General features: G+C 41.8%; 1 pseudogene; it reads right to left on the bottom strand.

The window, feature by feature from the left end:
* Positions 1-418: 418 nt before the first annotated feature.
* LOC149119931 (ATP-dependent RNA helicase DHX8-like) overlaps positions 419-26,748 on the bottom strand; it is a 45,401-nt pseudogene continuing 19,071 nt past the window's right edge.

Genomic DNA, 26,748 nt, shown 5'->3' with positions numbered 1-26,748 from the left:
CACTTTCACTGGAAGGTAGACCTTGGATCATATTCTCCATCACCTTCTGGAAACCAGGTTCTTCACCAGGTCTGCTGGGTGCCCCGACCATGGCCCTGCCACACTACTTCTCTGAGATCATAGAAGAAAAGCCCCATTCCTTGGGAACAAACAGACAAGTTGCCCCCATATCTATCTTACGTCTCTCCCCATCCCCCACCCCATTACACATCATCGCCTCCTCCCCTCCACCGCACTCTCCACTCCCCACTCCCACCCCAGGACAGGATTGCTGTTCTCCTGCTCATCCTGTTGCCAGCAATACATGGAGGTATCCTTACTGGTCACCACACCAGTGATGTTGCAAAGTCCTTAAGCACACGCATTGGAAGTGGGTAAGGGCATCCTGGTGCCCCACTTGCATGGCCTGCCTTGTCGCTCACCAGTGGCTGTAGCCGACAGCGTGATCTGTGGTGGCCAAGGTCATTGCTAGGTCCCAGGACCTTTGGGTGATACACAGGAAACCACCTTCATGCAATCACTTCTTCACACATCCCTCGAGTAGATGATGCAATCCTGTGGACTTTGCCCAAAGGATCCCTTCCCACCCAAGCACACAGGTCTCCCTAACAATCCCCCTGCCTGCCTCCCTGCTGTTCATCCTTGCATTTCTGCTTTCCTTGCATTTTTCCCATGCCCTCACTGTGACCTTAGAGGTTGCTGTGCTGGTCTCTAGATCCAAATGTCCCACCCAAAACTGACCCCAGCCCAGCCCACCCACCCCACCAACACCAGTTGTGCAACAGCTCTCTCTGTCTCTCTGGCTCTTGCTCTTTCTCTCTTTACTTCTCTTTCTCTCACACACACACAGGCACCCAGATCCATGTATTTCAGTTTATAAAAACATGCTGGGGTATCTGTTTAGTGTAGCAATCAAGAAACTTGTGTTCCATATTGGAGGGCCTGGGTTCATTATATGGTTTTGATCCCAACTCCAACTTCCTATTAAAGAAGATCTTGGGAAGCCACGGTGATGGCTCAAGACCAACATGGGAAACCTGGATTGAGTTGCCAGCTCTTGGGTGTAGACCTAATCTCTGCCTGGAATTTGTGAGCATTTGGGAAATGAACCTGTGAATATGAGTTCTTTCTTCCTTTCAGTGTCCTTTGCTTTCTCTGAAGTAAAATCTTATAAAATGTAATTCATCAGACAGAAAGAGCAACACAGCTTTGGCTGTCAGACCACGTTAGGAAAAGATTGAAAGCAGTTGAAGGTACGGCAAAATATTTACTTTTTTATTCCCATGTGATCTAATAGATAAGAGTTTATTAAATTGATAATATCAATAATTAACAGGGTTACAATTTCTGATAGCTAAAAAGGATGACAGAAATTATATGCAGTATAGAAGAGTTGAGAATATTTATTTACAAGATATTTTAGCTTTTCAAAAATAATGTTTTTGAAATTTAACACAGATTACTTGAAAATGTGTACTAACAAATCCAGTGAAATTACCCAAGCAAAAATTGAGAAGACACATATGCTTCATATCTTAAGAATGGAGAACAAATGGAATCCTATGTTATGTTCAGTTAGAAGGAGAAGAGGGGGTGGGCATTTGGCATAACCATTAATCATTTGAATTATACTGTTTTATTTTTATTTTTAGTTAATAATTGTGCAAATCATGGGGTACAGTGTGATATTTACCTCTTTGTGTGCACCAAGAATCACTTCATAAATTTATTTTTTTAAGATTTATTTTTATTTATTTGAAAGACAGAGTTACAGAAAGAGGCAGAGAGAGAGAGAGAGGTCTTCCATCCACTGGTTCACTCCCCAGATGGCTGCAACAGCCAGAGCTATGTCGATCCGAAGCCAGGAGCCAGGAGCTTCTTCCAGGTCTTCCACATGGGTGCAGGGGCCCAAGGACTTGGGCCATCTTGTACTGTTATCCCAGGCCATAGCAGAGAGCTGGATCGGAAGAGGAACAGCTGGGACTAGAACCAGCAGCCATGTGGGATGCCAGCACTTCAGGCCAGGGCTTTAACCCGCTGCACCACAGTGCCAACCTCTTCATACATTTATTTTAAAATATATAATCCTGACACTGGGGTGGTACTGTGGAGTAGAAGGCTAAGCCTCTGCCTGCAGTGCTGGCATCCCGTATAGGTGCTAACTTCATTAATCACAATAGAATTAATATTACATTAATATTACATCCTGAAGGAGTTTACATAAAGAAAATACTAATTATTGTGAGATTATAGAACAAAGAGTCATCTCATTTAGGTCTAGTAAGAATTTAAATTTGAAAAAAAAATTGAAAAAGAATTTCAGGATACTTTTTAAAACTAAACATATCCATATGTAGGGCCTAGCAGTTCCTCCCCTAGATATATTCCATTTCTTTGCAACTGGTAATTTAAAGAGAATTGTCTACCTGTAGCATAAAACATTTATTAATTAATTTCACTATATGAAATATAACACAGGCTATGTGGCAGGAATTTTTCCTGAGCTGTGGATGCAGCAGTGAGTGAAATAGTGGGATGCAGCTCCTGAGTTATGCTCAAGGTTGGCAGCCCTTGACTTCCTCTTCCTCTTCCTCTTCCTGAGGGTGGTATTTTGTCCTGGTGGTGATAAACCCACTTTTGCCCAGGCATGATCTTACAGGATACAAGGCAAGATTATAGATGGGTTCTGTGCCCCTGGATCTATTCCACGGGAGAAAACTGTCCAACCTCCCAGGATTGGCTACAAACGAACTTTGATATATGACAGAGATGATTTCAGTTACTAAAGCTATTGTTATTTGGTCTCTGCTAAAGCAGCCAATTCAATATTTTACTATATAATTTGTAAATTAATTACTATTATTACTATGTGTACATGAAAATATGATTGATAAATATGTCTCCTTATCTATGTGAATTAATATTAGAGAATTATTTATATAATCTCCCTCAACTTTGAGCATACAGCATTTAAAGAGAAGTATAAAGCTTGTAGTATAAAGTTTAATTGAAGTGAATTTCTCTACCATCACACCTTGTTCCATATGCTAATTTATTTTGTGATAGACTAGAGTAGCACAGAAAGCAGCCACTCTACTGAGATGAAGTCAACACAATACAGGTTGCTGGTTACTGGTCATAGATTCTACCAAACCCTAATTAAGGCCATTACAAGGAAAATTAACTGTAAAATGATCAAATTCTCTAATTCCTTTTTTTTTGACAGGCAGAGTTAGATAGTGAGAGACACAGAGAGAAAGGTCTTCCTTTTCCATTGGTTCACTCCCCAAATGGCCACTATGGCCGGCATGCTAATCCGAAGCCAGGAACAAGGTGCTTCCTCCTGGTCTCCCATGTGGGTGCAGGACCCAAGCACTTGGGCCATCCTCCACTGCCTTCCCGGGCCACAGCAGACAGCTGGACTGGAAGAGGAGCAACAGGGACAGAATCCAGCACCCCAACTGGGACTAGAACCCGGGGTTCAGGCGCTGCAGGCGGAGGATTAGCCTGTATTTCCTATCACACTTTATAGGCAAATATTGTAAAAAGATGAACTTGAATTTTATTCTGATTGTAGTTTTTGTAATTGCTTATTTTCATATAGATTGCAACAAAATTTTATTAAAAGCAAAAGAATCAGTATTAAAAACAACCATTGACATCAGGATTTGAAAAAAAGTACTATTTACATTTATAATTATTTGGTGAATAATTTTGAATCCTTACATATAGATTATGATATTTGATAAGGATTTATGCTTGCATAGCCCATCTGATCAAACCTATTTCTGATTGAACTTGAATATTTATATCACTATTAGCAATCTCAAAAGAAACATTGGGCATCCCCATGCCCTGTATAGTTACACATGGCTTATGTAGCAAAGCACTGGGATTGTGACTTATCTAAACCATTAGCTATGGTTTGACAGAGGCAAATCAAGTTTCTCTGGAAAATATAGTGCCTTTTGGAACATAGGATTACAATTAAGGAAAGCTAGAAATTTGCATAAACATTCTGAACAGAAATAGGCCCTCAAAAAGTGATAGGAATATTTTCCTTGGTAACGCTGAAAAGTCTGCACTGCTGAAGATAAAAATGATGAAATACAAACACTGGATGTGAGAAAAAAACTGTTTTTAAAGATTTATTTATTTTATTTGAAAGTCAGAGTTAGACATAGAGAGAAGGAGAGGCAGAGAGAGATAGGTCCTCCATCCACTTGTTTGCTCTCCAATTGGTCACAATGGTCAGAGCTGTGTTGATCCTAAGCCAGGAGCCTGGAGCCTCTTCCAGGTCTCCCATTCAGGTACAGGGGCCCAATGATTTGGGCCATCTTCTGCTTTCCCAGGCCATAGCAGAGAGCTGGACTGGAAGTGGAACAACCAGAACTCGAACCAGAGCCCATATGGGATGCCAGCACTGCAGGTGGTAGCTTTACCTGCTAGGCCACAGTGCCAGACCCAGAAACTTTTCTTTCTTGTCCCTCTGAAGTTACTTTATATAAATAGTATTGTCTTTCTTTTATCCAGACATTATTGTTGGTTTTGTTGTTCTTCCTCAGTGTACTAAGGATGAGAACTTTTGTTTGGTGACTGCAAATTCCCATATTGTGCTTAGTAAATACTGGGTGTCCAAAAAAACTGTGATGAAATCAAATTGAAAATTGATCCCAGTAAAAAATAAGACTAGGAATAAGAGAGGAAGGAGGTGTACAGTTTGGCACGTGTTCCCACAGACTTACTCTTAAGTGTGAAGCTAAAATCTTGCCATGGGACTCCGAATCCCATTAAGCTGGGTGAAACTAATGCCATCTTACTAGTTAAAGTGATTATTTTAAGTGTCCTGATCATAAAGATAGGAATAAGTGTCAAAGGGATCATAATAAATAAATAAGACCAAGTTTCTGCTAATAACAATAGATAAAGTTAAAAAGGAGAGAATGATCCAACGTGGGAAGCAGGCCAAACAGCAGATTCAGAGAATGACAAACGCCCTAAACAACACTCTAGGCTCAGAATCAGCCCTTAAGTCATTTGGATCTGGCTAAAAACCCATGACAGCATTTCAGGCATGGAAAGCCAAGATACTGTGAGAAAAAATGGCCTACATGAAAGAACTCTGATAGTGAGATCCAAGTGGAAAGAAGGGGCTATCAAAGGAGGAGGTACCTTTCTCTGAAGGGAGGAGAGAACTTACACTTTGATTATGGCCCTGTCTAAATACTGACAGAGTTTGTGGACTGAAAACGCTTCCACAGCCGTAGCAGCTCATGACAGGAGCCTTGGGTGATCATTGACATCATAAATGAGAATGTTAATTGTTAAATCAACCACAGGAGTCAATATGCATTTGTTCCCTGTGTAGGACCTCTGTCCTTAATGAGTCGCACCATAAGAATTAACGGTAAAACTAGTCTTCAAAGAGCACTTTATACTTTGGGTGTCTGTGTGGGTGCAAACTGTTGAAATCTTAATATAGAGTTGGTCTTCTGTATATAAAGATAATTAAGTAATTAAATATTAATCTTAATGAAGAATGGTATGGGAGAGGGAGTAGGAGGTGGGATGGGAGTGGAGGTGGGAGGGTGGGTACGGAGGGAAGAATTGCTATATTCCTAAAGCTTTATCTATGAAATTTATATTTATTAAACAAAAGCTTTCTAAAATATTGTTATTGACTGAATAAATGGATAAATAACATTTGCATCTAAGAATTATTACTTATAATAAAGTCAAAAAGGACTTACCCTGTTTTGATGATATCCCAATGGAGAAATAGGTATTACACTAAGAGTTTTTCATTTTATAATATGAAAAAAGAAGATAACTATCTCAAATAACTATATGGAAAACTGCTTGATACTTTTTTTATTCTTGTAGACATATTTATCTAGTCTGGCAGTAGTAAAATCCTTCATTTTGCAGAACAATGACATTAGTTGCAAAGCTATTTGAATTAACATGATTCATGAATATATGAACATATGTTTAGAAATGTCACAAATTTCTTACACAATTTTGAAGTTAACATAGAAAATTTTAAAAATCTCCAAAATTATAACAAATATTGTATAGAAGAAAAACTGAATGATGGAATTTAATGTTTATGATGTTCTGCACTGCTGAAAGGTGAATATTCTTGACTGTCATGAGAACCTATTCATGGGAAATTCCATGAAAAAGGAATGCAGTTTCACCAAACATGAATTTTAGTTTACTTCCAGTAATTTTAACAATTTCAATTGACACATATTCAAAAATGGGAATACCAATTTGTGTAGAAGCAGTTCAATATGCTGTTTAAGGATATGGTTTAGGGACAAGATTTATATTTGCAACACAGAAGTAAAACAAATCATGTAACATGGTGAAGCAACGAGTCTTCATTTAACAGATGAGTTATCATAAAATGTGTCGGATCCCCCCAGAGTGTAAATAACACAGATTTGACAGCTACATTTGTTATCTAATGTCTTATTACCACTCATATGTTTACACAGCATGGCAGATTTAAAAATACATAACAAAAAGGAAGTTTTTCAATGTAATATATTATAACCTGTTATGCAGCTAAAGCAGGTGTGTACTGTAAATATTTTTTCTTAACAATATTGAGAGTAATTTCTTGATACCACAAACTACAAAAAAGAAATACAAATCATATTATAAGGCAGAGATACCTGAATTAAATATTGGATCGTTTAAAAGATCATTTAAAAGACCTATCAGGAGACAGGTTTCATACTGGGTTGCCTTTCAGTACTTTCACAGGCTGTGATATTTGTAAGAATCTTGTTACAGTAAATGCTAGGATACTCTGGAAATTCTTAGGCTAAATAGATGAAATTTCTTACTGTAAATGTTTTAATGAGTTTATGCTCTCAGTTGTTTATCAGCTCATGTTAAATTCTGCAAGTTCATCAAAGCTAAGAACTTGTCTACTATTAGGCCCTTTGCTGAGTGGGGCTAGTTTTGGAATCAATAAGGAATAGGGATGTTTTCTCTTTGTGTTAATAGCTTAAGAATAATTTTGGTGTGATCTAAAAACCACGAGTTCTAGGAAGATGCTTATAAATGAATGTAGTTCAATCATTTGCCTACAATCCTTTTCAACAACCTAGCCTGACCTCCACACACTATTGTGCATGAATAATTGCCATTTTTGGCAAAGACGACCCAGGAAAGGGGTCAGAATTCATCTTAGAGTTGCCAACCTCTAATACTCATGTCTCCTGACTCAGAGCAAGTGCATCCAATTCAAGATCACTTATGATTGAGTTTTCAATCTGGCATAAACTGAAGCCCTCAGAAACCACGAGTGAGGCTGGTACACTTGGAGCAGTCATTGTGCCAGCAGCTTGATCCTCATTGGCATTTTGTTTTAAAGATTAATTCTTTTATTTGAAAGGCATCTGCTGATTCACTCCCCAAATGGCCACAGGGTGGGAGCTGGGGTGTTCCCAGAGCCAAGAGCCGGGAGCTTCTTCCGAGTCTCCCACATGGGTACAGGGGCCCAAGGACTTGGGCCATCTTCTACTGCCTTCTTAGACCATAACAGAGAGCGTGACCAGAAGTACAGCATCTGGCACTGGAACCAGTGCACATATGGAGTGCCGGCACTGCAGGCAGCAGCTCTTCCCATTATGCCATAGCGCGGGCCCCCCTCATCGGCATCTTTTCTGGGCATTTGTTTAAGCTCAAGGTCTCTTTTTCTGCCATCATCTTCTTAGAAAGTGTTTTGTTCTCACAGAAAGTGTAATAAAGCAGTGGAATTTACGGTTGTGAACAGGGGGTCAGGAAATGTAAAAACGGTGCATTAGTGGTAGATCCAGATGTTTGGTAGCTCCTAGGTGAAGGTGTATAGGGAGGCCAGGTGCAGGAAGACAGTAGGACCCTGGCTAAATCTCCAACCAGTTTCCAAAGGTGGATCTCTTCGTTGCTAAGTGACTCCAACAGGGCTAGCTACAGACCTGCCTTCCCGTGGTGTACATTTCCCTGGGCCCTCTGCAGAGATACGGGGCCGTGTGAGGAGAGACTATACCTTCAAACTAGGACTCCCAGCAGGCAGAGGGCTGCCTGTGAGTGCGCATTGTGACTGCCAGGCGAGAGGGAGGGAAAGCCTGGATGATTTCATTCCGGAGTGCTGCTGGTGGGAGGTGCCGGCGGGTGCCAGTGAGCACTTAGGCCCTGCCTGCCCAGCAACTTACTGCCCAATGCCCATAATAGGTATGTGGGTGCCTGCAAGGTACAGCCTTTTTGAGCTACCCTGTGCCCGAGTGCGGCGTAATGCTGCACCTCGACCACCGGGGACCCCTGGGTTCCAACAGCTGACACCTATAAGTGACAGCGGGGAAAGTGCTTGGTCCACAGCTGTGCCACCAGACTGCGCTCCATTGCGCTCACAGGATGCCTACTGCCCGCCTCGCTGAGGTCCCAGAGAATTAGTATGTCCTGGTTCCGCAGCCTGCCCCCTGAGCACAAAACAGGGTACCCACCGAATCCCACCCTTCCCGGGATGCAGGGGTGCCACTGCACCCTCAGAGGGCCAGGCCAAGTACCGCAGCCCCCGTACTGTGTGGCCAAGTCTACGCGGTCCCTTTCTGAGGTCAGCTGCCTTTCAGCTTAGGATAGATGGGGAGGAACCTGGTGATGAGGGCTGGAATTAGAGGAAACCCCTCTGGGTGCATTTAAACTTCTGACTCCCTCAGATCTTTCCTTTGAAATTTACCTTTCAAGGTCTGAGATGAAAGAGTAAACAACACAGAGATTAAATCTACCTTTTGCAAAAATGAATGAACAATTAAAAAACCAAAATGACATAAGCACAGTTTTGTGAATGAAACTTTGGACAGTGGTTGTTTATAAACACTTTCAAGAATAAGATTTGCAAATGAACTCTTCCAGGGCTGTTAGGTCAGAATTAGTTCAATGGTTACTCTAGAAAATTAGTGGAAATGCAAAATATGTTTAGAGAACATGGTTGTTTAAAGGGTTTCATTGATGCAGAGATGTGGAGTAGTTTATATTTTGAAGGCTTAGTGAGAGCCAGGAGCCAGGAGCTTCTTCTGGGTCTCCCACGTGGGTTTAGGGGCCTAAGGACTGAGATAGTTCTCCACTGCTTCCCCAGGCCACAGCAGAGAGCTGGATCAGATGTGGAACGCCCAGTATTCAAACTAGCACCCATAAGGGATGTGGGCACTGCAAGCGGTGCCTTTACCCACTACACCACAGTGCCAGGCCCTAAGGTAGATTTTTAAAAGTGTCCTTTCTGGGTCCAGCACTGAGTTGCAGCAGGTTAAGCAGCTGCCTGCCGTGGAGTCACAGACACTCCACTTCAGATCCAGCCTCCTAATAATTACCCACAGCAGGAAGACCCAGATGAAGCCTCTGTCCCCTGGCTTCAGCTTGGCCTATCCCTGGCTGAGGCAGCCGTTTCGGAGTGAATAAGCCAGTGGAAGTACTCTCTTTATTTCTGTCTCTCTCTTTCTCTCTCTCTGTCTCTCTCTCAACTCTGCCTTTCAAGTACATAAAAATAAATCTTTTTTTTCAAAGTGTGCTTTCCTTGATCACAGGTATCATTTTATATGGTACAACTACATGTGTACTGCAATATAAAAGATTAAATCCACACCTCCCCTTAAGATACATACATTACATATGAAAGCCATGTGCACAGTGTACAATAAATTATTTTATTCTGCTAGCTGTGTTGGCTCTGTCAGTGTACACATTTCATTAAGGATCTGTCAGTTTAGGACTTGGGTATGTTGAGTAGTGTTAAAGGTAGATGGGTATTAAAACAATTGAATGGAAGCTGCAGTAATGGACTTTGAGTTTTTGTGACTAAACTTTGGAGCTAGGAAAGGCATCATAATATTTAGCCAGTGATCAGCTGGAGATCAAAATATATACAGTTGGAGATTTTTTTTCTTATATTAAATTTAGAAGTGCTGCCTAGAGCTTGTCCCTTTCATGCCTATGTTCTCCTTAATTGGTACAACTTCCTAGTACAAATCATTTTCTTGCACTTTATCTAAATCCTGGCTTACTTTTGAGGAAAAATAAATAAAAAAAAGATGAGTTCCCAGAAGACTTCAATTCAATAAATCTGACTTTCTCAAAACTGAGGATTCCCTTCTTGGCATGGAGACTATTTCAAAAGCACATACATTTCCTCCTTGGACAGCTACGGAAACACAATTCTATTGGAGTTGGTAAGAAATTTTTCATTTGTGAGAAGTGTAAAGAAGGAATTCAAAGTAATATAGGGCAAAAAAAAGACCAAGTAAAGAAAATTCAACTCAGAAAAAAATGTAATTTGGTTACCTCTGTTAGTAATATATTTGTATATTGTTAAAGCACCAATTATTTGTGTTTAAAATGAAATTTAATGGTAAACTATGAGATGTCTTAAATCTTCTATAGAACTGCATTTTGATATTTGAGTAACATATTTAAGTGCATGGTTATGCATGTACAGTGTTGACAGTACTAACATTAAAATTCAACATCTTATACCTTTTAAGATTTTTCATTGTTTAAAATTCCAATAATTAGAATATAGCCCCTTCTACACCTTGTTTAACTTCATATCGTTTATAGAGGTTATGTGTCTGCTTATACTGATCTACCCCCACAGTAATTCTTGTTTAGTCTTTTATATAATATAGCAATTATGCATATGCTGTTCAAAAAGTGAGAATTCTATAAGCTTATGAATATTGCTATCATCAGGAATGTTTATGCCCATATCTTTTCACTTACATATGTAAAAGCACGTATAAAATTTTATCACTGCTTCTAAATGATTTTGAAGTTTGCTAGACTTTTCAAATTGTCCAGAAATAAGTTGCCCTAATGTACACTCCTATCTAAGGGTTCTACTATCACAGCAAGGCAGCAAAGAGCTGTTCTGCCCCTCTTAGGCTGAAAATTACCCAAAGACATCCTTCCCAGGACTGCTTCAGCTTGCGATAGCAATCCACTGACTAGGTACCCCCATCCCCCACCTCCCTCTCACTCCAGGTGTGGCATCTTTCAATTCACAAGCTGCACAACTGTCCTTGGTGCCCCCTCTGGTAGGCTTCATAACCGCACCCATTTGCCTTATATGTGCCGTCACATGTTTTTATTTTTGCCTTTCTTGAAGATAAAAACAGTATGTATTTTAATTTTTAAAATGAATTTACAAAGAAAATGTCACTCTTCACTTTTTCATGCCTTAGTTTCATAAAGTAGACTCAGTAATTGAACATTTATTGTGTGCCTGGTACTGTGAACAAAATGTAAAATTTCCCTGCATGGCGAATGTGCAATGTAACTACTATTTGCACACAAGTCTACGTATTTTTAAAGTCTATGAATGTGCAGATTTTACAGTCTCTTAATTTATATTGCTGTTGAATATCATGTGTATTGTCCATACTTTAGACTGAAAATCAGATGTCTTTCCACTGAAATTAGTTTCTATATTGAATTTCTGTAATTGTTTTGCTTTCTTCTTTAAGTGTTATTTGGGGAGTACTTTTTCTAACCATCACCTTTATGTGCTTTTGGATCCATTACTGCTCCTACCTAGTTATCAGTTTCTACTCTGAATAATCACTTTACAATATATAATAACATATACATACATTTTTATTTTTCATTTTGCCTTTAAATTATTACTGTCACCTGTATGTATCATTAATAAATTCCTTGACCTCGGTTCTAGTCTAGGGACACTGTGGCCATGTGAGTTTGCTTTTTCATTGTGAGGTCATCAGCTTTTCTGTAAATCCTGCAATTGGTCTTAGCAACCTCCACACTCACCACATCTATGAATCATCTTGGACTAGTGGTCGTCAACTTTCTCTAAATGCTGATTCCATAAAACTTGAAGTTAACTTTAATTTTGGAAAGTTAGTTTTTGTTGTTGTTGTTGTTCTTTGAATTCATTGAGCCCAGTATTTTTTTTTCCACAACCCCAGTGAACCTGTGGCTATGATATTTTAAGTTTTCATTGTGAGTTCTTCATCACCCCCATCATTCAATAGGTGCCCAGGAAACTATCAGGTATACAATGTCTCAGATCCATCTTAACCAAGGGTAATCATTCTTTCTCTTCAAGGTAATGGATACATATACAAATATATGTAATTATATATATATTTATAGAACTTAGAATTATTTATTCAATTTTATTAATTATTGAAATGTTCTGTTGGTCTAAATACTGGTACATGCCCTGACAATTGTGTGGGTGAGTGGCAAGCTCTTGATTTCATTTTAATGCTAGAATTATATTTATTTATTTATTGTTTACTTAATATCAGAAGTTGGTAGGAAGGGACACAGAAGAACAGATACTGTGAGTTAGTTTGGTGGTTCCCTCCCCATTCTGTAATGACCAGGATCTAGATTGCTATGGAATACTGAGCTGTCCTTTCCTAATGATATATAAATTATATATATATATGTATATATATATATATAATTTTTGAAAGTGTAGCTGTAGATACAAACATCTTTGCTTTAAAGTTTTCCTGGTTATTGACAGAATTATTTTATTTACATTCCTCAATTTTTCTTATTTTCTCTTTTAATGTACACAAAGATTCTTATATGTACTTGTCACATTGTTACCATCATGTAACTGAGGTCTACTCACGATAATGAAAGTATTATCTATACTGTAACTGGTACACTTCTCTGGCATATTTTGTCTTTGAATTTCTTTCTTTTTTCATTTGCAAGGCAGAGTTACAGAGAGGGAGAGACAAAGAGATCTTCCACCTACTGGTTTACTCCTTTGATGGTTGCGATAGCTGGGGCTGGGCTAGGCCAAAGCCAGGAACCAAGAGCTTCTTGCAGGTCTCCTCATATGAGTGCTGGGAGCCCAAGTACTTGGACCATCTCTTCCTGCTTTCCCAGGACATTAGCAGACATCTGTAGCAAAAATGGAGTGGCTAGAACATAAATTGGAACCCATATGGAAGGTTGGCCTCACAGGCAGAGGCTTAACCTGCTATATCACAACACTGACCCTTATTAATTTGTTCTGACCACCTATGTATATGATTAGCAATCTAATGAAAGCCCATCCTAGAACCAAACTATCAGTATATTGCTTGACTTTTACATTTAAAAGTCATCAGCATACTCTAAATTGTGTTAATTTTCTTTTATGTCATTATGGAATACTACACAGTGATAAAAATGAAATCTGGTCATTTGCAACAAAATGAATGAATCTGGAAAACATCATACTTAGTGAAATAAGCCAGTCCCAAAGGTCAAACACCATATATTCTCCTTGATCTGCAATGACTACTAGAGTACCTAAAAGGCAATCTATAGAAGTGAAATTGACACTTTGAGAAGCAATGACTTGAACAGCCCTCGTCTTGACTTGAGGAACAGTTTTTATTTCATTTTATTTTCTTCTTCTTAAAACTATTTGTTGACCTCTACTTAATATAGAGTTAATCATATGTGTATAAAGTCAATTGAAAATATATCTCAGTAAAAAATAAGAGTGAGAATATGAGAGAGAGGAGGAAGTTTATAACTGTAAAGCTGTACAGTTTTTTTTTATAGGCAGAGTTAGAGAGAGAGAGAGAGAGAAAAGTCTTCCTTTTCCATTGGTTTACCCCCAAAATGGCCGCCATGGCTGATGCACTGCGGCCAGTGTGCTGCGCCAATCCAAAGCCAGGAGACAGGTGCTTCCTCCTGGTCTCCCATGTGGGTGCAGGGCCCAAGCACTTGGGCCATCCTCCACTGCCTTCCCGGGCCACAGCAGACAGCTGGACTGGAAGAGGAGCAACTGGGACAGAATCCGGTGCTCCAACCAGGAATAGAACCCGGGGTGCCAGCACCATAGGCGGAGGATTAGCCAAGTGAGCTGTGGTGCCGGCCAAAGCTGTATAGTTCTGCATACATTCCTGTGGACTTACTTCTAAGGGTACAGTTTAAAAACTTGCCATGAGACCCAAATCCTATTAAGCTGGGTGGTAAAAATGCCATGTTAAGTGTTAAAGTGATCATATAGATAGGATTGTTAAAATGATCATATAAATAAGATCAAGTGTCTGATAATAATAATTGATAGAATTAATAGGGATAGAATGTTCCAACATGGGAAGCAGTTCACACAGCATACTCACAAAATGACAACCACTCTAAATAACACTCTGATCTCAGAATTAGCCCTTAAGGCATTCTGATCTGGTAGAAAAAGCCAATGAGATCATCTCAGGCATGGAAAGCCAAGACACTGTTTCAAAAAAGTGTCCTATATTAAGGATCCCTATGAGTGAGAAGAATATGTTACAAAGAACCAGAAAATTTCAGTTAAGTATAATGAGAAAATAGTAAGGAGATATTAGATTATGGGAGATATTACTTAGCCATGAATTAATAATAAAACCCTAGAATAAAAATAAATCAAAAGACCAAATACCTTGGTTGGTGAATTGTAAATACAATTATAAAATAATCGATAGCAATATTATCAAACATTCCAGAAAATTAAGAGAAGGAAAAATTCCTAGTTGATTTTATGAGATAAGGAGCACCCTGATAAGAAAGTCAGGTAAAGCCACTAGAAGGAGGAAACCAAAAATCAATATCTCCTGTGAATATTGATGCAAAAAATTTGTACAACATAATACCAAAATAAATACAACAGTTTTTTAAAAGATTTTACACAAAAGCTTTATTCTTGTAAAGCAAGTTGAGTTAAACAGGTAAAAATAAATCATTGCAATAATGCCACATTAACAGACTGAAGGGAAAAATATGATCCTTTAAACTGATGCAGAATAAAAGATTTGTCACAACATGCTTTTGTGATAAACAGACTCAACAAATTGGTACTAAAAGGAAACTATCTAAACACAAAAAAATCACTATATGAAAAAAAAATTCAAAATTACCATCAACCATAATGAAGTAAAAATTTTTTAAGATCAGGGACAAGGTAAAATGTCTATTTTATTTATTTATTTATTTATTTATTTATTTATTTATTTATTTATTTTACTGGCAGAATGGACAGTGAGAGAGACAGACAGAGAGGTCTTCCCTTTTCCATTGGTTCACCCCTCAATGGCCACCACGGCCAGTGTACTGTGGCCGGTGCACTGTGCTGATCTGAAGCCAGGAGCCAGGTGCTTCTCCTGGTCTCCCATGGGGTGCAGGGCCCAAGCACCTGGGCCATCCTCCACTGCACTCCCGGGCCACAGCAGAGAGCTGGACTGGAAGAGGGGCAACGGGGACAGAATCCGGCATCCCGACCGGGACTAGAACCCGGTGTGCCGGCGCCACAGGGGAGGATTAGCCTAGTAAGCCGCGGCACCGGCCAAAATGTCTACTTTCAACATCTGTATCTACATAGTTCTGGGAGAACTAACCAAAACAATTACTCATAAATGAAAACACACCCAAACTAGGAAGAAAGATGTCTTTATCTACATATGCATGCACACATATATTTACAAAGATAAGCATGTTTATGCTTATTAATCTGCATTATGACATAGATAATTTGAAAATCTTCAGTAATCATCCAATTGTTTACAAGCTGGTAATTAAAAAGTGGTTAACATGTGCATTAGATTATGCAGAGTGCCTTGGAGCCCACAAGGATGGTGTGGGAAGATCTGTCCTGAGGCAATAGTGGCAGGCACATGGGCTGTGGAGACACAGCATCTCTGGATGTCGGACTGGGCAGAGCACCATGGCAGCACGGCAGACACGTGCATCTTCACTGGTAATCTTCAAAGTGAGTTGCACGAGAAGTATCTTGAATTCTTATTCTACAAGAAGGGCCACATCTGGGAGATGGAAGTCAAAAATCAAAACACTTTGTGTCCTTCACCTTCATGAGTTTTGAGGACCCTGGAGTATACAATTTATGGAATTAACGATTGAGATGACGGACAAGTCAGCTTCAGGTGGAATGCCCTCTGCTTACCAGGTTTGGGAGAGTTGGCCCCATAGTGGAAGGGATGGGCTGTCTCTAAGATATGATTTCTGAGTTCTAGATTTAGTAATCCTTCCATCAGGAAGTTAGCAGGACCTGAAGAATCACGTGCAAGAAGAGGAAGTGTCAGGGAATTGTGGCTTAGTAGGTTAAACCTCCCACCTGCAGCACTGGCATCCCATAAGGGTGCTGGTTCCAGTCCTGGTTGCTCTATTTCTGATCCAGCTCTCTGATAATGGCCTGGGAAAGTAGCAGAGGATGGCCCAAGTGCTTGGGCCCCTGAGCTGCATGGGAGACCCAGAAGAAGCTCCTGATTCCTAGCTTTGGATCAGGTCAGCTCTGGCATGCTTTGATGTGGAGAGTCGCAGCTCAGCTCTGGCTGTTGTGACCTTTTGGGGAGCAGATGGAAGACCTCACTCTCTCAGGCTCTCCCTTTATCTGTAACTCTGACTCTCAAATAAATAAATAAATCTTCAACAGGGAAGAAGAGATGTCTGCATGAAGATGTGCAGAGGATAGAATGGAGATTATCAAGTGTCTTAGAACACAAAACACAGAATATGTCTGGGGTAAACTGGATAACACCAAATTCTGCTCCTGTGGGGGTGTGACTTCCTGTATCTGAGTTTATTCAGAGAGAAGCATCAGCAATGGCTACTCACTGTCTCTCAGGGACAAGGAGCTGTGACTCTCCAGAACAAAGCAGGCATTCCCCAAAACACTTCTCTTCTTCAAGGCTCTACTAACATAGGAATTTTTTCTTTATTTATTTTAACTTAGTTTTTCCTCAGAATGTGCTATCAAGATTGAAAATTTAGGAGCTTAGGAATTTCTTTTTAGATTTTTTAAGGGAATAAAAAAAGGCTTTCATAATTTCTACAAGGGCTATATTAGTAGTGAAATGTTTAAATTTGCATAAATTGTAGTTTTAGTCAGAAACAAGTACATTTTTCACTCATAATTGTGGAGAAAATAATCAGTGATGTGTCTTTTGTGGATTGCCTTGCTATGGACATCAGCATTACTGTGACTTATTTGACCATGTCTTTGCCCACACTTTTTTAAAAAAAATTCTTTTAACTTTCACCAATTTTGCAAAGCATTTTCTGTCCTACGGCTTCTCACTGTATTTATTTTGGATTTTTCATCGTACTTTACTATACATTCCTTAATAAATACTCTAAATGATCTCTGATCATTTATTCAGATAAATTTTCTTCAAAGCATGTACGTAAGAATGCAGGTTGTGAATTGTCATAACCACCTAAAATTACTGAATGCAGACTTTCTTCTGAAAAATAAATATATATAAAAGGAAATGTTTCATGGGATTCAAACATGGTTGAATAGGGAAAAGAGGTGCTGATTCTGACCAGAGGAAAATAGCAGAAGGAAAGCAGAAGTAATGTGTTACTAGGAGAGTGTTGGAGAGAAGTGGAGCAGCTTGAACAATAAAGATGCAAAGTGAAGACACCACACATAAATCCCACAGATGAGGCTTGAGGAAATACCAGGTTCTAAAAATAAGGTGAGGGCACACTGTGGCAGCTTGTGTCACTGGTGATATAGCATGAAGGAGAACCCTGCAGACTACACTGACTTTAAATCCAGCGTGGAGCCCTAGGGAGGGGCAGAGTATCCACCTAATCTAATAAAGGAAAACCACATTTCTTTCCTCCCACCCCCACACAAGGTTGTTGGATACTGCTGGGGACAAGGTGCCATTTTCACACCAGTACAGGCTGTAATGGCTCTCATGTGCATGGCAGTTTACAAGATAAAAAGGTCATCCTCCCCACTGACTTTGAGTGTGGCTGGGAGGGTAGAGAGAGGGGCCTGGACACAGACACCATTTAGGATTGAGAGGTGCCCCCAGCCTCTCAAACTACCACAGGTTCTGGGGCTCAAAGCGACAATGTGGAGTACCCAGAATCAGCTGACTTTGGAAATAATTTTGCTCTCTCCATGGACAGGGCAATCTCATGGGGCAGAGAGAGGATGCTCTGTACTCCATGACTGTGGGAAATCTGGGACTGAAAGGGTATGGGGCCTAGCTGGGTCCCTGGGCAATCATTGTGCCTGGCTCAGAACTCCCTGATTGCCTGGGATAAGTCTCTGCTCAGGGTTCCATGCTCATTCTGAGGACTGCATATCTCTTTTTTGCAGTTCATGCCCACTGTGGGACAATCCTGGGCACTGATCAACTAGAAAGAGAGATGAGGTGGAGATTATGGCAACAGGCATGATAATACCCTCCCACTTGTTGACAATAGAGATATACAAGCCCAACTTGAGTATCATCATGGATTCTTGCCCAACCCTTGAGCACTGACCAGAGCTACCTGCCTCTGCCCAGCACACACCTCTTGGTATTCACTGAAGGAACAGGTACTTCAGTAAACCACAGAGGCATAGATCAACGATAAAACATACCACTGAAGAAGTTATGAGGGATACCAATCAAATTTTGAAAATATGAATGTACATTTTTCTCAAAATATATCTGGCTCATAGTTGTACTTAAAATACAGCAAGCTGATTTATTTGATTGAAGTCAGGTGTCAAACTGAACGAGTAAGATACAGAGAGTACATGGAAAAATGGCACTGGAAATAAAAGCATAATACAAACAGAAATTAGGGAAATCTAGACACCCAAAATGACTTGTAGTCTTCAGAAACAAGAACACATTTATTCAAGCAATCTTACTATATGACACATTATTTTTTCTAAAACACAAGTACATTTCCATATTAAATAATATATTGATACAACTCTTCATATCTGAAGATGAGAATGGTGTTTTCAAAATGTTGCATTTACTTTTCTAAGCAAAACTTGACCATTTGGTGGCTGAGATAATTTATATCTCATATATCAAGAATAATATTAACTTGAACCTAAAAAGTTGTTTCCTTTTTCAATGATATTCAGAGGATACAATAAAATATTCAAAGACAAACTAAGAGAATCCAGACAAAAAAAAGAAGAGAATGAGGTGGGCTTTGGGACAGCTAGCCTTTGTCTCCAGCCCATCAGTGAAATGTTAATAGATATGTGCAGCCGGCGCCACAGCTCACTTGGCTAATCCTCCGCCTGTGGCGCCGGCACCCCAGGTTCTAGTCCTGGTTGGGGTGCCGTTCTGTCCTGGTTGCTCCTCTTGCAGTCCAGCTCTCTGCTGTGGCCCGGGAAGGCAGTGGAGGATGGCCCAGGTTCTTGGGCCCTGCACCTGCATGGGAGACCAGGAGGAGACACCTGGCTCTTGGCTTCGGATAGGCCCAGCATGCCAGCCGCAGTGCGCTGGCCATGGTAGCCATTTGGGGGTGAACCAACAGAAAAAGAAAGACCTTTCTCTCTGTCTCTCTCATTGTCTAACTCTGCCTGTCAAAAAAAAAATAGGTATGTGCAAGACTAAATGAAAAAGACAGGCAGAGTGAATCCTGCAAATTTTCCTGCTTTGTTCCCTGAACATGTCTGATATGTGGAAAAATTGAAGTAATCATTGACCATTAGATGAGACAGAAATACACTGCTGAACAAAAATAAATACTATTAATTCATGAAATCAGGTAACAATGGTACACAAGAATGTTGTCATATTGGAGAAAAGCATACTGTATTATCATGATTAGATCTGGGATGCTATGAGTCTAAAATACAAAGAGAATATGTATTATAAAAACTGCATAAATTTATGTATTTTTATACAAAAATGAACTTGCCTACTAATTCCATTTTTGCTAAATATTTTTAAAATTCCCTTGTGTATGTATGTCGATAAATCTTCTTTGAATACCAGATTGCTTTTGTACCATTACTCAAATTGACACTTATTTTTCTTTTTTAAGGCTGTACAATATGACTAAAAAAGAATATAAAATTTCACATCTACAATTCTTACAATTGAGGGCAGGGGAGGGGAGGTGGATGGGAAGGGAGAGGAAAGGGGGAGAGGGGAGGGGGGAAGGGAGGGAGAGGGACATGGGGGTGGTAGGGACCCAAGCACTTGGGCCATCTTCTGCTGCTCTCCCAGGAGCCTGATCTGATGTGGAGTAGCCAGGACTCGAACACTTGAACTGGTGCACACATGGGATGCCGTGATGCTGGTGGCACTTAATCCACTGTGCCACGATGCTGGCCCCCTTAGAAACTTTCTGAAGTGACCCTCAGCTGCACCTCTGCCTGGACAAAAGGACTATAACAGGATGGAAAAGCTTCAGGAAAAGTGTTACATGAGCAGCCAGAGTACAGGTGTCTGCAGCTACAGGTGCATATGGTTACTTAAGGAGACAAACTGATACTCAGGGAGCTGCAACCCAAACACAGGAAGTGCCCAGATTCCTGGCTTACCTGTCCATTATGCCTAACATCTGTTTTCAAATGTCTTGAGCTTGGCGCAGGGAATGAGCCTGGATAAAGTTCTCATAGCACCAGGGGATAGAGAATTTGTTGTTCTTCCAGGAGTTGTACACAGCCAGCAGAATGAGGTGGTCCCCTTCAGTCTGCTGGGATTTGGCCTTCTTCTGATCTTTGAGGGCTTGTTCATCCTGAAGAGCAGTCGACAGAAGATCACTTTCCACCTAACACTTACTCACTGAACATCCTGCAGTTTTAGGGAGTCCTCCACACCCTGTTAAAAGTGTCCATAGCAACAGGATGATTTCCCCCAAGTCCATGGCCCCACTATCTGAATGTGGGCCTGAACTTCCTACCTTGGGCCGGTAGAAGACATTCTGCACAGACAGCATGGATACGATGGTCAGCATTTCCTCATTGCACCCCAGATACACAGACATGATGAGCAGTTTGCACAGCATGGGCTTCAGAGGGAACTCTGCCATCTGGAGGGAGAAGAAGAAACTGCAGTTGCTTCCCTGTGGAAGAGCCCTGTGGAGCACTCACAGGTGGACATCCCGGGTGTTTCCACCTTTTAGTTATGAACAACAGTCTCAGATGTAAAAAACACTCCTCCAGAATGACAACTCATACAACTCAACAACAAAATGATAAACAACCCAATTAAAAATAGGAAACAGGGCCGGCACTCTGGTATAGTAGGTGGGGTCACTGCTTGCAGTGCCAGCATACTATGTAGGCACCAGTTAGAGTCCTGGCTGCTCCACTTCCGATCCAGCTCTCTGCTGTGGCCTGGGAAAGCAAAGGAAGATGGTCCGAGTCTGGGCCCCTGCACCCACGTGGGAGACCCAAAGAAGGCTGCAGGCTCCTGGCTTTGGCCTGGCTCAGCTCTGGCCATTGCAGCCATTTGGGGAATGAAACAGTGGATAAAAGATCTCTCTCTCTCTCTCTCACTGTCTAACTCTACCTGCCCCCAAACAAAATAAATAAATAAAAATAAAAAAATAAAAAATTTAAAAATAAGGTAAAGATTTGAATAACCATTTCTTTAAAGAAGATACACAAATGACACTGGGCATGGGGAAAACAGACCACGCAAAGTGTGACAACATAGGCTGGCTGTCTTCGTCAGAAAAATGTTGTTGCTTTCTTTCCTCCCAAATAAACCCGGCAGAATGTATGTAGCCAAGAACATCACTACCACTGGGGTACATGGGAATTGTGCAAACATCTCCTAAAATTAAAGACCAGACTCCACAATCTAAATGTATCCTGAGGTAAAACTAACTGAATAGAATCTCTTTTTCTGTAAAGAAACGGTTTAAAGTTTTGGTGGAAAGTTCAGGTTAAAAACAAGGCATCTAGAACTCATTCAGGGCCTCAGAGTTTGATTTTGCAAAACCACAGAATACAGAAGGCTTGCGAGTCTTTCCAAAAGTGCAGGCAGTGAGTTCTGTCTTTACGCTGTGGCCCAGGTGGGTGAGAAGGCCTCGTCGTCCAGGGCCCCCCGTGTGTACAGCTGCTCCATGGCTGTGATAAGGTCTCCTTGGGTGGGCATCCATGAAGTCAAAGGAGAGCAGGTCATTGATGCCCATGGCCTAGAAGAGAAGAAAGCACGGATGGGAGAGTGCAGCTCGTCAGTGTTACCACGGAGGGAGGTGACTTGTGTCTTTCCTCCCTGATCCTTCAGCTGTAATTAAGAATCACCAGCGAGAGCAGTGGTACCACCCAAGACTAGGTTACACAAAACTCAGTGGCGTAAGCCACTCACTGCCTGTACATCAGCATCCCATATGAGTGCTGATTGCAGCTGCTCCAGTTCCAATTCAGCTCCTTTTAATGCATCTAGGAAGGCAGTGTAACATAGCCCAAGTGCTTGAGCCCCTGTACCCACACAGGAGACAGGAGACTCAGATGGAGTTCTAAGCTCCTGGATTTGGGCTGTTGCAGCCTTTTGGGGCGTGAACCAGCAGACAGGAGATCCCTTTCTGTCACTCTGCCTTTCAAATAAATTAAATCATTGGCAAGAATGGCAGAAATGGGAAACCTTCGCTGTTGCTGGTAGGTCTGTAAAATAGAGCAGCTACTGTGGGAACAATTTGGTGATCTTTTTTCAAGATTTCTTTATTTATTTGAAAGTCAGAGTTACAGAGAGAGAGAGAGAGGGAAGGACAAGGTCTTTCATCTGCTGGTTCACTCCCCAAATGGCTGCAACGACCAGGGCTGGGCCAGGCTGAAGCCAGTAGCCAGGAGTTTCACCCAGTCTCCCATGTGTGTGCAGGGGCCTAAGGACTTGGGCCATCCTCCACTGCTTTCCCAGGTGCATTAGCAGGGAGCTGGATTAGAAGTGAAACAGCCATGGGGCCGGTGCTGCAGCGTAGTGGGTAAAGCTGCCACCTGCAGTGCCAGCTTCCCATATGGGCACCAGCTCTAGTCCTAGCTGCTCCACTTCCGATACAGGCTCTGCTAAGGCCTGGGAAAGCAGTGGAAGATGGCCCAAGTCCTTGGGCCCCTGCCTCTGCAACCGTGTGGGAGACCTGGAAGAAGCTCCTGGTTCCTGGCTTCAGATTGGCACAGCTCTGGCCATTGCAGCCATCTGGGGAGTGAACCAGTGGATGGAAGACCTCTCTCCCTCTCTCTCTCTCTCTGCCTCTCCTCTGTGTAACTCTGACTTTCAAGTAAATAAATAAATCCTAAAAAAAAAAAAGTGAAGCAGCCAGGACTCAAACCAGCACCCACATGGGATACTGGTACTGCAGGCAGCAGCTTTACCCACTATGCCACAGCCAGCACTGGTTGGTAATTCTTTAATAAGTTACACGTAGAATCACCACATGGCCAGCAATCACTCCTGTATGTGTATGCCTATAAGAACTGAAAGCAGGGACTCAGAGGTACTCATATACTGAAGTTCACAGTAACGTTATTCATAACAACCAGAAGGTAGAAGCACTCCCAAATGCCCATCAACAGATGAACTGAAATACAACGTGCTATATTCACACCATGGCGTGACATTTAAAAAAGAATGAAATTCTGGTACATGTTACATGCTAGGTGAAATCAGCTAGATACTAAAGGACAAACACTGTGATTCCATGTCTATGAGGCATGTAAAACAGGCAAAATTATCATAGAGACAGAAAGTAGAACAGTGACTCTCAAAGGCCACTGGGAGAGGGGAAGGCAGAGTTATTGGTTAACAGGTACAGAGCTTCTGTTTGGGATGGTAAGTTTTAGAAATGGATAGTGGTGATGGCTGTACAATACTATGAATAATACCACTGAATTATACACTTAACAAAATGATAATGGTATATTTTATGATGTATTTTACAATGGAAGGGCAATACACCAGCTCTTGCATAAATATACTATCTCTTGCATACGTTATTCCTACTGTACCTTGTATGATGTTAAGGTGGTAGGGGTATAATGATGACTAAGGGGACAGGCATGGTGGCACAGTTTAAGATACTGCTTGGGATGCCCACATCCCACAGGAATGCATGGTTCAAATCCCAGCTACTCCATGTTCTTTTGCTTTTAAGCAAAACAAATTTATTTATTCTAAGTTTTAAGTGACACAGGCATGAAGACCTGAGGAAGTGGTTACACCTGTATGGTTTTTTTTTTTCTTGCTACTCTATGTCCTGATCCAGGTTAGCCTACAACACAGAAGGTAACGGCCCAAGCACCTGGTTCCCTGCCACCCCACCTGGAAGATCCAGATGGAGTTCCTGGATCCTGGCTTTAGCTTGGCCTAACCCCAGGTGTTATGGACATCTGGGAGTCAATCAGTGGATGGAAGACACCTCTCTCTCTCTGTCACTCTTTCAAATAAACACATTTTTCTTACGGACTTATTTATTTATTTGAAAGACAGAGTTAAAGAGAGAAAGAAATAGAGAAATATATTCCACCTGCCAATTTACTCCCCAAATAGCTGTAGAGGCTGGGCTCAGGCCTAGAACTCCATTCAGGTCTCAAATGTGGGTGGTAGGGGCCCAAGCACTTTGCCCACCTTTCACTGCTTTCCCAGGTGCATTAGCAGAGAGCTGCACTGGAAGGATCAGCCAGGACTCAAACCAGCAGTCATAAAGGATGCCTGCACTGCAGGCTGTGGCTTAACCCACTGCACCAAAATACCAGCCCCTGAATGTATACATCTTTAAAAAAATGATTCAGGTAGGGTCCTTCCTCTCAAAGGGTTTACAACAGTGAGCACTGTTAACAAAGCCACAACCCAGTGTGATCTCCATGCCTGGCACGTAACAGGTGTTCACCATGTGTCAGCACATATGATAACTAAGAGAGGACTGAATGATGCACCATTCGGGTGTGGATAATGGGTGATGTGCTAGGATCTAAGCTTGCTTCCTTGCTTTCTCATAAAGTGACTGTGACCACAAATGGAAGTGTTTAACAAATGCTTACTGTATGAATAATAACTATGAGGAATTTTGTAAGCAATTATTAAGCACTGTGCCAAATGTCTTTATCTGCATTATTGCACTAATCCTTAAAAAAAAGATTCATTTACTTGAAAGGCAGAGTTTGGGGCTGGCACTGTGGCATAGTGGGTAAAGCCATCACCTGTAGTGCTGGCATCCCACATGGGCGCTGGTTCAAGTCCCATCTGCTCCACTTCCCATGCAGGCTCTGCTATGGCCCGGGAAAGCAGTGAAAGATGGCCCAAGTCCTTGGGTCCTTGCACCAGCATGGGAGACCTGGAAGAAGCTCCTGACTCCTGGCTTCAGATCGGCACAGCTCTAGCTATTGTGGCCAATTGGGGAGTAAACCAATAGATGGAAGACCTTTCTCTCCCTCTCTCTGCCTCTGCTTTTCTCTGTGTAACTCTTTCAAATATTATTTATTTATTTATTTATTTATGGACAGGCAGAGTGGACAGTGAGAGACAGAGAGAAAGGTCTTCCTTTTCCGTTGGTTTACCCCCACAATGGCCGCTGTGGCAGGCACAGCCGGCGCACCATGCTGATCTGAAGCCAGGAGCCAGGTGCTTCTCCTGGTCTCCCATGTGGGTGTAGAGCCCAAGGACCTGGACCATCCTCCACTGCACTCCCGGGCCACAGCAAAGAGTTGGACTGGAAGAGGAGCAACCGGGACAGAATCCAGCGCCCCAACTGGGACTAGAACCCGGTGTGCTGGTGCTGCAGGTGGAGGATTAGCCTACTGAGTGGTGGCGCTGGCCTATTTATTTATTAATAAATGAAATTTATTTATTTATTTATTTACTTGAGAGTCAGAGTCCATCTTCTACTGCTTTCCCAGGCCATAGCAGAGAGCTGGATGGGCAGTGCAGCATCCGGGTCTCAAACCGGTGCCCAAATGGCATCCATATGGGATGCCAGTGCTTCAGGTCAGGGCGTTAACCCACGGAGCCACAGTGCCAGCCCCGTAAATAAATAAATCTTTGGAAAAAAAAAAAGGCAGAGTTACAGAGGGCTGGGAGGAGAGACAGAGAAAGAGCTCTTCCACTTGCTGGTTCGCTCCCTAAATGGCCGCAAAAGCTGGGCTGGGCCAGGCTAAAGCCAGGAGCCTGGAGCTTCCTCCTGGTCTCCCACATGGGTGCAGGGGTCCAAGCAGTTGTGCCGTCCTCCACTGCTTTCCCAGGGGCATTACCAGGGAGCTGAGTCAGAAGTGGAGCAGCTGGGACTTGAACTGCTGCCCACATGGGATGCCGGTGCTGCAGGTACCCACTAAGCCACAGTGCCAGCCCCTTCACTAACCTTTACAACAGATACCATTAATAGGCCCCATCTGAGACAGACAAGTGTGGCCGAGGTCACCCAGTCTGGGGCAGGCATCAGAGCCACAGATGCCTCCCTACTCGTGTCCCAGAGACTGGAGCTGTTTTTTGCCTGAAGCTCTGTTTTAGTCTCCTTACAGGGAATGAATAATTGATATCAGAGCGTTCTGCACCAGGAAAGTAGCAGGCTGCAAGGCACATCGGTGTCGGGGGAAATGCCATCAGCTGGGATATTACACATGCCGCTCCTGCTGCCAAGACACAATGATGGTCTTCACTAAGCACTGAGAGGAATTCAATGACTCAGAATGAAAACTGAGCCCCAGAGGATCACTCTGCTCCCTTGCACAGTTTCTGGACAAGGAGGATTTTCCTCTCCTTCTGAAACAATAAAACTGCATGTGAATGATAAAGAGGTCAAGCATATCTGTCCACAGTCTGGCACTGACTTTTTCTAATTTCCTTTACAAAGCATTCCTAACTGAAACCTTTTACAACTAAATCTCCTACTGGTCATTATGGTAAGAAACATGTGTGGTCACAGCACACATGCCAACTTAGCCCCAGGCTGCCAAGGAGAGGCCATTGTGAGTGCTGTTTGCATTTCACTCAAAGGGATGGGTTCCATGAGGTTACTGAAGTATTTAACGAGGTT

This window comes from Oryctolagus cuniculus, chromosome 21 (assembly GCF_051225735.1).
Source record: "Oryctolagus cuniculus isolate XC-2025 breed Fujian yellow rabbit chromosome 21, ASM5122573v1, whole genome shotgun sequence".
Classification (NCBI taxonomy): Eukaryota; Metazoa; Chordata; class Mammalia; order Lagomorpha; family Leporidae; genus Oryctolagus; species Oryctolagus cuniculus.
This window is presented reverse-complemented; position numbering and strand designations above follow the sequence as displayed.